Below are 17,354 nucleotides of genomic sequence, written 5' to 3'. Positions count from 1 at the left end.
GAAGACATACAAGACCACTGATAATCTCCCTCGATCTGGTGCTCCACGCAAAATCCCACCCCGTGGGGTCAGAATGATCACAAGAACGGTGAGCAAAAATCCCAGAACCACGCGGGGGGACCTAGTGAATGAACTGCAGAGAGCTGGGACCAATGTAACAAGGCCTACCATAAGTAACACACTACGCCACCATGGACTCAGATCCTGCAGTGCCAGACGTGTCCCACTGCTTAAGCCTGTACATGTCCGGGCCCGTCTGAAGTTTGCTAGAGAGCATTTGGATGATCCAGAGGAGTTTTGGGAGAATGTCCTATGGTCTGATGAAACCAAACTGGAACTGTTTGGTAGAAACACAACTTGTCGTGTTTGGAGGAAAAAGAATACTGAGTTGCATCCATCAAACACCATACCTACTTTAAAGCATGGTGGTGGAAACATCATGCTTTGGGGCTGTTTCTCTGCAAAGGGGCCAGGACGACTGATCCGGGTACATGAAAGAATTAATGGGGCCATGTATCGTGAGATTTTGAGTGCAAACCTCCTTCCATCAGCAAGGGCATTGAAGATGAAACGTGGCTGGGTCTTTTAACATGACAATGATCCAAAGCACACCACCAGGGCAACGAAGGAGTGGCTTCGTAAGAAGCATTTCAAGGTCCTGGAGTGGCCTAGCCAGTCTCCAGATCTCAACCCTATAGAAAACCTTTGGAGGGAGTTGAAAGTCCGTGTTGCCAAGCGAAAAGCCAAAAACATCACTGCTCTAGAGGAGATCTGCATGGAAGAATGGGCCAACATACCAACAACAGTGTGTGGCAACCTTGTGAAGACTTACAGAAAACGTTTGACCTCTGTCATTGCCAACAAAGGATATATCACAAAGTATTGAGATGAAATTTTGTTTCTGACCAAATGCTTATTTTCCACCATAATATGCAAATAAAATGAAAAAAAAACAGACAATGTGATTTTCTGGATTTTTTTTTCTCAGTTTGCCTCCCATAGTTGAGGTCTACCTATGATGTAAATTACAGACACCTCTCATCTTTTTAAGTGGTGGAACTTGCACTATTGCTGACTGACTAAATACTTTTTTTCCCCACTGTATGTAGTATGTATGTAGTATGTATGTATGAATGTAGTATATATGTAGTATGTATGTATTATGTAGTATGTATGTATGTTGTATGAATGTAGTATGTATGTAGTATGTATGTAGTATGTAGTATGTATATATGTATGTTGCATGAATGTAGTATATATGTAGTATGTATGCTGTATATATATAGTATATATGCAGTATGTATGTATGTTGTATGAATGTAGTATATATGAAGTATGTATGTAGTATGTAGTATGTATGTATGTTGTATGAATGTTGTATATCTATGTAGCATGTATGTAGTATGTATGTTTTGTTTTTTTTACGTTCAACACATTAGCCGGATGGTGGGACTACTACTGTCCCATCATTGGCTAATGTGTCAATCACTGTCATTGTAGCAGGCATAGCCCGATGGGACTTGAAGTCCCATCGGACGATGCCCGCACAGACCCCCGGCAGGCCCGCACAGACCCCCGGCAGCCCGCACAGACCCCCGGCAGCCCGCACAGACCTCGGCAGGCCCGCACAGACCCCCGGTAGCCCGCACAGACCCCCGGCAGGCCCGCACAGACCCCCGGCATCCCGCACAGACCCCCATCAGGCCTGCACAGACCCCCAGCAGGCCCGCACAGACCCCCGGCAGCCTGCACAGACCCCCAGCAGGCCCGCACAGACCCCTGGCAGCCCGCACAGACCCCCGGCAGGCCTGCACAGACCCCTGGCAGCTCGCACAGACCCCCGGCAGGCCCGTACATACCCCCGGCATGCCCGCACAGACCCCCGGCAGGCCCGCACAGACCGCGCATCATGATGACATCATTTCAGCAGCCAATCACAGCCATGCCATTAGTTAACATGGCTAACACAACTGGCTCATTGCATTATGGGAACTTCCGATTCCGGTATTCGATATTGTAAAAATATCGGAACTCGGTATCGGAACTCCGATACAGAGAATATCGGCCGATACCCAATATTTGCATGCTCAACACTACTCAGGATGTCATTACAGCACAAAGAGATTAGCTGCAGGGTTGTTTGACTGTGAGTTGAAAGGTCATCCCATCACTAAAGTAATGTATGAAAGAGCTAGTGACAGATATTGTACAAGCAAGCTGGATATTTCAAAATGTGAGTTTAGTACTCTTTTCTATTATAAACTATTTGGAGCCTTGCATTTTACTTTATGCATGCTCTTACACTAATTATTTACCTCTTGACTAGAGCTGATCGAATCTTTTGAAATTTCAAATTGCCCGGTTCTGTGACTTTTTCACAAAAATCTTCCAATCACAAGTAATCCAATTGCCTTAAAAAGTTGAACGGTCTCTTAAGACTATTTCCAATCTGTTTATATGTCCTTATGCCCACTCTTTGATTTTACATTCCAAAATATTGTACTGCTTTTTGGTGCTCAAAAATGTGTGTAATTTGAATACAAATAAAGTAGAACACCATATCATAAATCAATTACACTGACACTGCCGCTTAGTAACTTCAAAATTGAATCAAGCACAAACAATTGTATCCATGTTTTCCAGTGACATCAGTCTTTAACCCCTTTCCTACAATGGACTTAATATTCCGTCCATGTGACCTGGGACCTAATTCCCATGGACGGAATATTACGTCATAGCGATCAGCGGCACCCACGTGTTGAGCGCTGCTGATCGCGGCCGGGTGTCAGCTGATTATCACAGCTGACACCCGGCACAATGTGTCAGGGGTGGTCACAGACACATCAAGCACGATCGCGGTGTACCGGCGGTTAAAGGGAAGCATCGGCAGGGAGGGGGCTCCCTCCGTGCTTCCCTGAGCCCCCCACAGCAGCGCAATGTGCAGCGCTGCTGCGGGAGCTCCTTCCATGCAGGTCCCCGGATCCAATATGGCTACGGGGACCTTCGGGGGCCTGCAGGGAGCTGACTTTCTCATGCCTGCAAAGCGCAGGCAAGGAGGAAGCCTGCAGCAGTGCCTGTGACAGATCGCTGATCTGTCACAGTGATCTGTCACAGGACAGTGATGTCCCACCTGGGACAATGTATTAAAGTTAAAAAAAAAAAATCGCTAAATAAATAATAAAAAAATATTCCCTAATAAATTCATTTTTTGGAAATAAAAAAAAAAACAATAAAAGTACACATATTTGGTACCGCCGCGTCCATAACGACCCGCCCTACAAAACTGTCCCATTCGTTAACCCCTTTAGTGAACCCCTTTAAAAAAAAAAAAAACGAAGCAAAAAATAATGATTCATTATCATACCGTTGAACAAAAAGTGTAATAACGCGTGATCAAAAAGATGCATATAAATATCCATGGTACCGCTGAAAATGTCATCTTGTCCCGCAAAAAACGAGCTGCCACACAGCATCATCAGCGAAAAAATAAAAAAGTTATAGCTCGCAGAATAAAGCGATGCAAAAATAATTATTTTTTTTATCAAATTGTTTTCATTGCATAAAAGTGCTAAAACATAAAAAAAGACATAAATGAGGTATCGCTGTAACCGTACTGACCCAAAGAATAAAACCACTTTATCACTTTTACCGCACGCGGAACAGTGTAAACGCACACCCAAAAGAAATTCATGAAACGCTGGTTTTTGTTCATTCTGTGTCCCAAAAATCGGAATAAAAAGTTTTCACATGCCCGAAAATGATACCAATAAAAATGTGAACTCGTCCCGCAAAGAATAAGACCTCACGTGACTCAGTGGGTCAAAATATGGAAAAATTATAGCTCTCAATATGTGGTGATGCAAACACTATTGTTACAATAAAAACCGTCTTTCAACGTGACAGCTGCCAAACATAAAAATCCACCATAAATAGTAAATCAACCCCCCGTTATCATCCCCTTAGTTAGGGAAAAATAATACAATTAAAAAAAAGTATTTATTTCCATTTTCCCATTAAGGTTAGGGCTAGGGCTAAGGTTAGGGCTAGGTTTAGGGTTAGGGATAGGGTTAGGGCTGAGATTAGGGATAGGGGTGTGTTTGGGTTAGGGTTGGAGTTAGAATTGGGGGGTTTCCACTGTTTGGGCACATAAGGTGCTCTCCAAACGCAACATGGCATCTGATCTCAATTCCAGCCAATTCTGCTTTGAAGAAGTCAAATGGTGCTCCTTCCCTTCCAAGCTCTGCCATGCGCGCAGTGTTTTACCCCCACATATGGGGTATCAGCCTACTCAGGACAAATTGGAAAACAACTTTTGGAGTCCAATTTCTCCTGTTACCCTTAGGAAAATAAAAAATTGGGGGCAAAAATATTATTTATGTGGAAAAAAATATGATTTTTTGTATTTTCATGCCCGGGCGTTATAAACTTCTGTGAAGAACTTGGGGATTCAAAGTGCTCACCACACATCTAGATAAGTTCCTTGGGGGGGTCTATTTTCTAAAATGGTGTCATTTGTGGAGGGTTTCCACTGTTTTGGTACATTAGGGGCTTTCCAAACGCGACATTGTGTCCGATCTCAATTCCAGCCAAAAACGTCAAATGGCGTTGCTTCCCTTCCAAGCTCTGCCAAGCACCCAAATAGTCGTTTACACCTACATATGGGGTATCAACGTACTCAGGACAAATTGCACAATAACTTTTAGGGTCCTGTTACTCTTGGAAAAATAAGAATTGAGGGTGAAAAGATAATTTTTGTGGAAAAAATATGATTTTTTAATTGTACCGCTGTACGTTATAAACTTCTGTGAAGCCCTTGTGGGTTCAAAGTTCTCACTACATATCTAGATAAGTTCCTTGGGGGTCTAGTTTCCAAATTGGGGTCACTTGTGGGGGGTTCCCACTGTTTTGGTACATCAGGGGCTCTTCAAACGTGACATGGCGTCCGATCTGAATTCCAGCCAATTTTGCATTGAAAAGTCAAATGGCGCTTCTTCCCTTCTGAGCTCTGCCATGCACGGAAACAGTGGTTCCCCCCCACATATCAGGTATCAGCGTACTCAGGACAAATTGCACAATAGCTTTTGCAGTCCAATTTCTCCTGTTACCCTTGGTAAAATAAAAAAATTTGAACCTGAAGCATTTTTTTCGTGGAAAAAAATTAAATGTTCATTTTTTTTAAATATTCAAAAAATTCCTGTGACGCACCTGAAGGGTTAATGAACTTCTTGAATGTGGTTATGAGCACCTTAAGGGGTGCAGTTTTTAGAATGGTGTCACTTTTGCGTATTTTCTATCATATAGACCCCTCAAAGTGGCTTCAAATGTGATGTGGTTCGCAAAAATAAAATGTTGTTGCAAAAATGAGAAATCGCTGGTCAACTTTTAACCCTTATAACTTCCTAACAAAAAAAATTTAGGTTCCAAAATTGTGCTGATGCAAAGTAAGCATGTGGGAAATGTTACTTATTAAGTTTTTTGGGTGCCGTATCTCTGTGATTTAAGGGCATAAAAATTCAAAGTTGGAAAATTGCGAAATTTTCAAAATTTTCGCCAAATTTCTGTTTTTTTCACAAATAAACACAAGTTATTTGAATGAAATTTTACCTCTATCATGAAGTACTATATGTCACGAGAAAACAATGTCAGAATCACCAGGATCCATGGAAGCGTTAAAGAGTTATCATCTCATAAAGGGACTGTGGTCAAAATTGTAAAAATTGGCCCGGGAGTTAACATCTAAACCACCCTTGGTAGTGAAGGGGTTAAAAAAATTCTGAAAAAAGTTATATTTTTATATTTGAAACTACCTTTAGAGTCTGAGTTAGGGCAATAAATTATGTAAAGTACATGAAAAAATGAACAAAAAAGGAGTATTTTTGTTTCTAATATGTATCTCAGCTTTCTTGTTGTCAAGTTCAAGTTATGTGTTGCTATTTGTCATTTGTTCTGTTTGATGGCTTTATTAGATTTTGTTTCCTAGTTCCAAAGCAGGCTTGAGTTCATTCAGCGAGCTAATTAAAATCACAGCAATCACTTTACGGCTAGCTTTAAGCATTCTAGCGATTCTTGTGAAACCCATGTAGGAACAGATGGGCACCTTATTAAAACTTGTAAAAGAAAAGCTAAATCAATTTAGAAACATGTTATGATTTACATCAGTTTTAAACGCATCACTATAGTACTCTCTGAGATGTCATCATTCCATGGGAAAATTTGGCAGGTGCACTGTCCATCTGGGTCCTGTAAAACTTCATCCTGCTAGTTCTTCTATTGAGTAGTTATAGAATTATGGTTTGATAGGTATCAATAACTTTTTTTTTATTGAACCAGATAAATAAATTATGACTTTTTATCAGCTTCAGAGAATGTGTTTGATTTAATAGCAACAAAAGCACAATGACTACATTGTGGATGAGAATTTGATTGTACTTGGAAAGGTAGCATATTACAGCACATATTACAGCACATAAATGTGCCTACACTATTATTTATTTATTATTTATTGTATACTGTATTAAGAAAACACAACAGTCCATTTCAGACATATTTTATATCAATTTACTATTTAAGGTGTTACGCTACAGGAGATGTGAGCAAGAGTGGACCCACTGGACTGTGACGTTGAACCCTCCCTGAGCGTGCGCACCAGGCGGACCGACCCCTATACAGGGATCGTTTGGGAGCAGGCTCAAGAAGTTCAAACGTCACGGCAGCCGGGACCAGGGGTCGGCTCAAGAGGATGAGCTGCAGGGGAGCGGTGGAGGACCGGCGAGATTTCCGGGACAACCAGGGTCCGGGGGCAGAGACAGTGGAGCAGGCGGACAAGGGAGAGAGAGCAGGACCCGGGCGGAGGCAGGAGTACAGCGTACTGCAAAAGAAAGACACAGGAAGGGTTAGCAGGGAAGCAGGCAGGCAAGGCACAGGAGCAGAGAGAGCGCGGACTGGAGCAGACAGCGAGCAGCAGCGCGCACGGCCTAGACTAAGCGAGGAAACTCGACAGTCAGGCGCCTCCCCTAAGGGAGGGCGGCCTGAAGTACCTGCTGGTGGCCACCGATTGGCCAGGTGATGAAACCGGGTCAGGGCAGGGTGATAGACGACCGTGCTGAAGGAACGCGCGGTCTGACTCCCCGGCGCGTGCACGGAGGCAACGTGCGCGCGGCAGAAGGCAGAGGAGGAGCGCGCCGGGAAGCCGCCCGTTGGAAAAGGGGAAGACTGGAGGCGCGCGCCGGAGCTGGCAGGCAAGAGGGACCCGGAGCGGAAGCAGACAGCGCGGCGGGACCAGCGGTAAGTATGGAGGCGATGGGAGCAGCGGTGCTGACAGTACCCCCTCTCTTACATCCCCCTCTACTGTGTCTGGAAAAAAACCTCTTAAGGATGTGTGGAGCATTGACGTTCTCCATCGGCTCCCAAGATCTCTCCTCGGGACCAAAACCCCTCCAATCGATGAGAAAAAATGTTTTACCCCTTACCCTTTTAGAGGCCAAAATGTCAGTTACCTCAAAAACATTATCAGCGCTGACTGGTGGGGGAGAGGATTTCGGAAGCGGGTGGAAACGATTCAGGACAACTGGCTTAAGGAGAGAGACATGGAAGGTGTTGGGGACTCGGAGCGAGGCAGGCAACTCCAACCGGTAGGACACGTTGTTGATACGTTTGAGAATCTTAAAAGGCCCAATGTAGCGAGGTCCCAGCTTGTACGAGGGGAGCTTCAACCTAATATACTTGGCAGAGAGCCAAACTTGTTGTCCCGGCAGATAAGTTGGAGAGTCCAAGCGTCTCTTGTCCGCGTGTCTCTTCATGCCTCTCCGGATCTCTTGAGAGCTTCTTTAGTCTCGGACCAGACCTTGGAGAATTCTATGGCCAAGGAATCTGCAGCCGGCACACCGGAGGTAGTGGCAATCGAAAACGGGATCCCAGGATGCATCCCAAACACTACAAAAAATGGAGACTTGGCCGAGGACTCGCTGGAATGATTATTGTAGGAAAATTCTGCCCAGGGGAGGAGATGGACCCAGTTATCTTGGTGGGCATTAGAGAATAGACGTAGATATGACGCTAGTACCTGATTGACGCGTTCCACTTGCCCGTTGGACTGAGGGTGGTATGCGGAAGAAAAGTCTAATTTGACCTCCAGAAGTTGACATAGGGCTCTCCAAAACCGAGAAGTGAATTGTACCCCACGATCAGAGACAATATGCTGCGGGAAACCGTGAAGGCGGAAGATCTGCTGGATAAAAATCTTCGCCAATTCAGGAGCCGAGGGTAGTGCTGGCAGAGGAATAAAATGGGCCATCTTAGAGAAGCGATCGACTGCTACCAGGATAGTCGTACATCCGGACGAGTTGGGCAAATCGGTGACGAAATCCAACACTATATGCTGCCATGGAACCGAAGGGACGGGCAGCGGCAGCAGAAGACCGGAGGGTGGCCGTCTGGGAACTTTGACCTTGGCACAGGACGAACAAGACGCCGTGAAGTCAATCACATCCTGGCGAAGTGTAGGCCACCAATAGAAACGAGTAATGAGATCCAGTGTTTTCTTGACTCCCACATGCCCCGAAAGTTTAGAGGAATGTCCCCAGCGCAGCACCTCTCTCCTATCTGCCTCAGAGACGTAGGTCTTGCCTGGAGGAGGAGTGATGAGATTCACTGGAGCCACTGTGATGATCTTGGCCGGATCGATGATGTGAGTCGGTTCCTCCACCAGATCAGGAGATTGCAGAGACCGGGACAATGCGTCAGCCTTGACGTTTTTAGGTCCGGGGCGAAAACGTATCTCGAAATCGAACCGTCCAAAAAAGAGAGACCATCTGGCTTGCCGGGGGTTCAGTCTGTGGGCTGCCTGGAGGTACGCTAGATTTTTGTGATCGGTAAAGATGGTAAATGGGTGGACCGACCCCTCCAGAAGATAGCGCCACTCCTCCATTGCCAATTTTATGGCTAACAACTCGCGGTCCCCGATGGAGTAATTACATTCGGCGGGAGAGAACGCCTTTGAGAAGAACCCACAGGTAACCAGTCGCCCGGACGAGGATCTTTGAGAGAGAACAGCACCAGCTCCTGTGGATGAGGCATCTACTTCCAAAACGAAGGGTTTGTTAACCTGGGGATGGTGGAGCACAGGTGCTGTCGCAAAGGCCTGTTTCAAACTGGAAAAAGCCTCTTCAGCCTCTGGTGGCCAGAGCGAGGGATCGGTTCCCCTGTGAGTTAGACTGGAAATGGGTTTGATGAGAGATGAAAAATGTGGCACAAATTGACGATAATAATTGGCGAAGCCGAAGAACCGTTGAATTGCCTTGGTACCCACCGGGCGGGGCCATTGGAGATTTGCCGACAATTTCTCAGGATCCATCTCTAGCCTGGAATCCGACACCACGTAACCCAAGAAGGGCAATGAAGATTGCTCAAAGAGACACTTCTCAAGCTTCGCGTAGAGATGATTCTCCCGCAGACGCTGTAGTACCCGACGAACACTCCTTCTGTGCGATGCCAGATCCGTGGAAAAAAATAAGGATGTCATCAAGGTACACTACCACGCAGGAGTACAGCAGGTCTCGGAAGATATCATTAACGAATTCCTGAAACACCGCGGGAGCATTGCAGAGGCCGAAGGGCATGACAAGATATTCATAGTGCCCGTCCCGGGTGTTAAAGGCCGTTTTCCACTCGTCGCCGGAGCGGATGCGAACGAGGTTATAGGCTCCGCGCAGGTCCAGCTTTGAAAAGATGTGGGCTCCACGCAAACGGTCGAAGAGTTCAGGAATAAGCGGCAAGGGATACTTATTCTTGATCGTAATGTTGTTTAATCCCCGGAAATCGATTCAAGGACGAAGTGAACCGTCCCTCTTCTTCACAAAGAAGAACCCGGCACCGGCAGGCGAAGAGGACTTTCGAATGAACCCTCTGCTAAATTATCCCGAATGTATTCGGACATGGCCGCGGTTTCAGCTGGAGACAGGGGGTAAATTCGCCCTCTGGGTGGTGTGGTTCCGGGTCGTAGGTCGATAGGACAATCGTATGGCCGATGTGGGGGTAGGGTCTCTGCCTCTTTCTTGTCAAACACATCCGAAAACGACCAGTATGCAGCAGGTAAGCCCGCAGGGCCCGAGGAGACTGGAGAAGGAATAGCCGGAAGAACGGATCGTAGACACCTCTCTTGGCAAGGATGCCCCCAGCGGAGGACCTCCCCAGAACGCCAATCCAACACGGGTTCATGTGTCCTAAGCCAGGGAAGCCCAAGTAGCAGAGCGTGGGACAGGTTGGGTAGAACGTAAAATGCGATCAGCTCCTGGTGCAAGGCCCCGACTTGCAGACGGACCTCCTCTGTAACCTGGGACACCGATACCTGCAGAGGTCTCCCATCCACAGAGGCGATAACATGTGGAGTCTTTAGGGTAATCACGGGAATCCGGTACTTCCTCGCCTCTCTTAACCGGATGAAATTGCCCGCCGCGCCCGAGTCCACATAGGCCACCTCCGAAGCACGTCTCTGACCAAAAACCAGCTGCACCGAAAAAGTAAGAGGATGAGAGGAGTGGGACACACCTAGGGCGGCCTCTCTTACCTGACCTAGGTGGAGGAGTTTCCCGGTCTCTCAGGACAAGATCGTAGAAAGTGAGACGCGCTGCCACAATACAGGCACAATCCCTCCCTCAGTCTCTCCCTCCGGCGCTGTTCCGCCAACTTGACCCGATCTACTTGCATCGGTTCTGGCGCCGAACTGGAAGACGGCCCAAGTGGACGTGGAATAGAGGGCCTATGGAGAGAAGAAGAAGATCTCAGCGGTCTCCTCTCCCTAGCGGCCTCGCGGTTGCGCTCCTGGAACCGGAGGTCGATCCGGGTGGCCAAGGAAATGAGATCCTCTAAGTTAGGCGGGGTATCTCGTCCCGCCAGTTCGTCCTTAATCCTGCCCGAAAGACCACGCCAGAAGGCCCCAACCAAAGCCTCATTATTCCACTCCAACTCAGAGGCCAAGGTACGGAATCGGATGGCGTATTGTCCAACCGTGAGCGAACCCTGAGTGAGGCAGAAAAGGGACTCAGTTGTGGAAGCCAACCGGCCGGGCTCGTCAAAAACTTTACGGAAAGTGTCCGTGAAGGTCTGGATGTTACAAACTATAGGGTAATCCCGTTCCCACAGGGGATTCACCCAGGAGAGGGCCTCTCCCTCCAAATGGGACTCAATGAAGGCTACTTTTGCCCGGTCAGTGGGATACTGCTGAGGCAGAAGTTCAAAGTGCAACCGGCACTGATTCAAAAAACCTCTGCATAATTTTGGGTCGCCGCCATACCGTGGCGGTTTACCAAGCCTAGGGGACGGGGCATGTACAGGATCTGGAGTACGAGACGAGTCTCGTGCGGCTGCGGACTGGAGGGAGAGCAGCCGATCGTCGACCGAAGCCATATAGGAGAGGATATGAGCCTGGGTATCTCGTTGTTGACCCAGCTCCTGCTGAAGGCTGGCCAATTGGGAGGCGTTGCTGGGATCTGCGGCCTGTAGGGCCGACAGGCGGGAGTCCATGGTCTTCATAAAAGACATTATGCGGGTTTGGTTCTCCCGTAAGAATACTAGCTCTTTCTGGGCAGCGGCCCCGGCTGGGTCCATGGCCTGACTGTTCTGTTACGCTACAGGAGATGTGAGCAAGAGTGGACCCACTGGACCGTGACGTCGAACCCTCCCTGAGCGAGTGCACCAGGTGGACCGACCCCTATACAGGGATCGTTTGGGAGCAGGCTCAAGAAGTTCAAACGTCACGGCAGCCAGGACCAGGGGTCGGCTCAAGAGGATGAGCTGCAGGGGAGCGGTGGAGGACCGGCGAGATTTCCGGGACAACCAGGGTCCGGGGGCGGAGACAGCGGAGCAGGCGGACAAGGGAGAGAGAGCAGGACCCGGGCGGAGGCAGGAGTACAGCGTACTGCAAAAGAAAGACACAGGAAGGGTTAGCAGGGTAGCAGGCAGGCAAGGCACAGGAGCAGAGAGAGCGCGGACTGGAGCAGACAGCGAGCAGCAGCGCGCACGGCCTAGACTAAGCGAGGAAACTCGACAGTCAGGCGCCTCCCCTAAGGGAGGGCGGCCTGAAGTACCTGCTGGTGGCCACCGATTGGCCAGGTGATGAAACCGGGTCAGGGCAGGGTGATAGACGTCCGTGCTGAAGGGACGCGCGGTCTGACTCCCCGGCGCGTGCACGGAGGCAACGTGCGCGCGGCAGAAGGCAGAGGAGGAGCGCGCCGGGAAGCCGCCCGTTGGAAGGGGGGAAGACTGGAGGCGCGCGCCGGAGCTGGCAGGCAAGAGGGACCCGGAGCGGAAGCAGACAGCGCGGCGGGACCAGCGGTAAGTATGGAGGCGATGGGAGCAGCGGTGCTGACAGTAGGCATGGTCTGCAATTTGCTCATGCAAGTTATATACAGTGATTATCAATAAAATGTCATCTTTAAGGTACAGTAAATGTATTCAGTGGTATATAAAACATTAAATAAAAACATGTTGTGCCTGACCTTACATCATAAACTTGTGTACATGATACAAATTGTTTAGTATTTATATACTATATAAAGTGTTTGTCATGATCCCAGTGCAGGTTTTTGAGCTGCACACCTGGGGTTAATGTCTGGAGCTCGGTGCAGGTCTTGACCTGCACACCTGGGGTTAATGATTGTGGCCTCTTTCTGGTTCTGGGAGAGCTTCTTAAACCCCTGGGAAGCTTCAATCCCTGCCAGTTATACTTTTGCCTTTGGCCTAGTGTGCTGACCCCCGTGTGCCTGTTTGTTGCTATAGCTTGTTTATATGGTTCTGACCCGGTTCTGTTCCCCGTTGTGAGTTTTCCTGTTGATTTTGTACTTCGTTATTATCTCTGTGTATGACTCATTGCCTGTGACCTGACTACTCTCTGCTCGCCCCTCTTGTACCTTTGCAGCTATATCTGTGTGTGACTCATTGGCTACTTCCTGACTATTCTCACTGTCTATGCCCCTTGGTAACTTTGTCTCGCAGTTACTCTGCTAGGAATTGTCTTGCAGCTCCTGGCTCTGTGGAGTTTAGGCCACGCCCCTAGCAGTCACGTGCTTCAGGTCCTGCACCTCTGAAGTACGCATCTAATCGGCTGCTGCCCGCTCCACAGGTATCTTTGAGCACTGTTCGCTTTACTCAGGACATGCGCACTGGCTCAGTGAGCAAGTTCAGTGCGGTGTTCCTGACGTTATAACTGGCCTACAATTTTTTTTTCTCTCCTAACTTCTGCAGCATGGACCCAATGTGTGCTTTATCTGAGCAGGTGAAATGCTTGACTCAGTCACTGCAGAAGCTTAGTTTGGAACACCAAACTCTGGCCCAGTCCCAATGGTGGGTGGAGGACTCATTTCAGGGGGTTCTTTCCGCAGGCTTCCAGCAGGTGGGGAATAGAGATGTCATTTTAGTCGCACCCAAATCCCCGGTTAAATTGCCAGATACATTTTCTGGTAACAAGGATGATTTCAGGGCATTTAAGTAGGGCTGTAAGCTCTTTTTCCCTTTTAGACCCCGCTCCTCTGGGGATGAGAAACAGAGGGTGGGGGTGGTTATGTCCCTGCTTAGGGAGTCCCAAAAAAGCCTGGGCATTTTCGCTTTCCTCTTCTGCCCCTGAAAGAATGTCTGTGGATGCATTTTTTGAAGCCTTAGGGCTTTTTTATGATGAGCCTGATAGAGTGCGGTTGGCTGAGGACAAGGTGATGAGTGTCTGTCAGGGGGAGCACTCGGCCGAAGGGTTCTGTACTGAATTCAGACATTGGGCAGCCGAGATTTCCAGGAGTGATGCCGTCCTTCGGGGGCTGTTCCACAGAGGCCTGTGTGAACGTCTGAAGGATGCCTTGGTACTTCATCCTCCGCCTGACTCCCTGGAGGATGTCATGATCCAAGCGGTTCGCATGGATCGCAGGCTGCGGGCTAGAGGCATTATGCAATGGGAAACACCATTATTCTTCAGTGGAGATGAGACCCGGACTCTTCCTATGGCTATGGAGGTGAGCGCTGTCACCTGTGAGGGAAAGGAAAGAAGACGCCGCCGGGAAAAGCAGTTGTGCTTCTATTGTGAGAAATCTGGACATTGGAAGAAGGACTGCCCCTCCTGTCCATCATCCTCCAAGATGGGGGGAAATGACTAGGTCTGGGAAGTAGTCGAGGAGGCTACCCAGACCTTCAGGTACAATTTTCCTCAAGTGCAAAAATGGTGCTGCAGGTGTTACTGGAACTTGGTTATTGTCCTGTTCAGACTACTGCTTTTATTGACTGCGGTTCTGCTGTGAACCTGATTGATAACAAAGTTATGACTCTTAATAAGATAGGGACAGTCAGGCTTCACGATCCTGTTAAACTTGTGGCAATTGACTCATCACCTCTTACCCAAGACGGTATCTGTTGCAGGTCTGACCTTTTTTCTCTAAAAGTGGGTTCCACGCATGTGGAAAAACTAACTTGTCTTGTGCTAGATAACTTGCCTGCAGGACTGGTACTGGGGATGCCTTGGCTTCAACACCATAATCCTACCATTGATTGGGTTACAGGGGAAATCACTCAATGGGGATGCAATAATAAATGTGGCAACCTGGGACATCTTGTTAACGCTGTTAAATCCGTGTCTGTGTCGTCTGTCTGTCTGGAAGGTATTCCGGAGTACCTGAAGGATTTCAAAGATGTTTTTTCCGAAAGTAAGGCTGAGGCGCTGCCACCACATAGACCCTACGATTGTGCCATTGATTTAGTACCTGGAGCCAAGTTACCTAAGGCTCGATTGTTCAATTTGTCTGGGTCTGAGCGCCAAGCCATGAATGAGTACATAGCTGAGAGTCTCCGCAAAGGGCATATCAGGCCTTCTGTGTCACCTGTGGCAGCAGGGTTCTTCTTTGTGAAGAAAAAAGATGGTGGTTTGCGGCCGTGCCTCGACTTTCGGGAACTGAACAAGAAAACGGTTAGGAACTCTTACCCGCTTCCCCTCATTCCAGACTTATGTAACCAGTTAGCTGGGGCCCAATGGTTCTCCAAGTTAGATCTGCGGGGGGCCTACAATCTGATAAGGGTTTGGGAAGGGGACGAGTGGAAAACTGCATTCCTCACATCAGAAGGACTCTTTGAGAACCTGGTAATGCCGCTTGGGTTAACTAATACACCCGCTATTTTCCAAAATTTCATCAATGTTGTGTTTTCTGATCTGATAGGCCGTTTTGTTATTATTTATTTGGATGACATTTTGGTGTATTCCCCGGACAGTCAATCTCACTTGCAACATCTAAAGACAGTTCTCCAGAGACTCAGGGAGAACCAATTGTTCGCTAAATTGGAAAAATGTTCATTTTTTGTACTGGAGCTGTCTTTTTTGGGGTTGATTGTGTCCTGTGAGGGGTTTCGTATGGATCTTAAGAAGGTGCTGGCGATCGCTGACTGGGTTCAGCCTCGAGATCTCAAGGGGCTCCAGCGCTTCTTAGGATTTACGAACTATTACCGGAGGTTCATTAAAGGTTTCTCACAAGTGGTTAAACCACTCACGGATCTTACCCAGAAGGGCGCTGATGTAAAAAATTGGTCTGTACTCACTAAGGAATCATTCTCAGTGATTAAGAAATGTTTCATGTCTGCCCCGGTGTTGGTACAACCTGACCCGTCCAAATCATTCATTGTGGAGGTGGATGCTTCTGAAGTGGGGGTGGGGGCTGTGCTGTCCCAGGGTCCGGCCACCCTTACCAATCTCAAACCCTGTGCCTTCTTCTCCAAGAAGTTCTCTTCAGCTGAGAAAAACTATGATGTAGGCAATAGGGAACTTCTTGCGGTCAGGCTGGCGTTTGAGGAATGGAGGCACTTTTTGGAAGGGGCGGCTCACTCTATCACGGTTGTCACGGATCACAAAAATTTGGCATACCTTGAATCTGCTAAGAGGCTTACTCCTAGACAAGCCCGTTGGTCACTTTTTTTTTTACACAATTTCAGTTCTCCATTACTTTTCGACCGGGGTCCAAAAATGTCAAAGCGGATGCCCTGTCCAGAAGATTTGATCCAGTGTCTCCCCCTGAGCTGCCGTCCTCCATTCTTCCCCCAGGGGTGGTGGTGGTGGGGGTCTCAACTGAGTTGGAACAAGAAATTCTAAGGGCTCAGGCCCTAGCTCCGGCAACCAGGCCAGGGGATAAACTGTTTGTTCCAGATTCATTGTGGCCTAGACTTCTGCAGGAGTTTCATGAGTCTAGGCTGAGTGCTCATCCAGGTATCACTGCCACTAGAGAGGCAGTAGCCAGGGGTTTTTGGTGGCCTTCATTAAGGTCCGATGTCAAGGAATTTGTTTCTGCTTGTGGCATGTGTGCCCGTTCCAAAAGCTCGCATAACCGACCGGCTGGGGAACTCATACCTTTACCGGTTCCTGATAGGCCATGGACTCATCTTTCCATGGATTTTATTACCGGCCTTCTACCTTCCAGGGGCAATACCGTGATCTGGGTGGTGGTGGATAGGTTTTCTAAACAGGCCCATTTCATTCCCTTGGCAGCATTTCCCTCAGCAGAAACATTGTCAAGGTTGTTTGTGCAGCATGTGGTCCGATTGCGTGGGGTACCCCTGAATGTTGTGTCTGACAGAGGTGTGCAGTTTGTGGCCAAATTTTGGAGGGCGTTCTGTATGAAATTGGGCATCTCACTCTCCTTCTCGTCGGCATATCACCCGGAGAGTAATGGTCAGACAGAACGCACCAATCAATCCCTGGAACAAATTCTCAGATGTCTGACCTCCGCCAGACAGGAGGAATGGTGTGATGCGTTACCGTTGGCTGAATTCGCTTTTAACAACCGGGTGAGTCAGTCCACCAACATGTCCCCATTCCTGATTAACTATGGGTTTAATCCGCATTTTGGGGAGTTTTCTCGGGTGGATTCCGGTTGTCCAGGGGCAGAGGGGTCCGTTCAACGGTTAAAAAACCTATGGGCTGAAGTCCGGCATAATATCTCTCGGGCCCAGGCGAGATACAAATATTTTGCTGACAAAAAGAGAGCCTCGGGAGAAATGTTTCAGGTGGGAGAGAAGGTTTGGCTCTCCACACGTAACATCAACTTAAAGGTACCATCAGCTAAGTTGGGACCAAAGTTCATTGGTCCGTACGAGATTATGGAGATAGTCAACCCAGTGGCATATAGGATGCGTCTCCCCGCCTCCTTAAAAATATCCAATGTGTTCCATAAATCTCTGTTGAAACCCGCAGGATCTGTCAGAGAGAACTCTGAGTCTGTTGTTCCTCCAGTGCTGGTGGAGGGTCAATTGGAGTATGAGGTCGGACATATTGTGGACTCTCGGCGGGTGCGCCGCTCTTTGCAGTACCTGGTCCACTGGAAGGGATATGGACCAAAGGA

This window comes from Dendrobates tinctorius, unplaced genomic scaffold, assembly GCF_039654945.1.
Source record: "Dendrobates tinctorius isolate UK_male_01 unplaced genomic scaffold, ASM3965494v1 ptg000015l, whole genome shotgun sequence".
Classification (NCBI taxonomy): domain Eukaryota; kingdom Metazoa; phylum Chordata; class Amphibia; order Anura; family Dendrobatidae; genus Dendrobates; species Dendrobates tinctorius.
Note: the sequence above shows the minus strand (reverse complement) of the source record.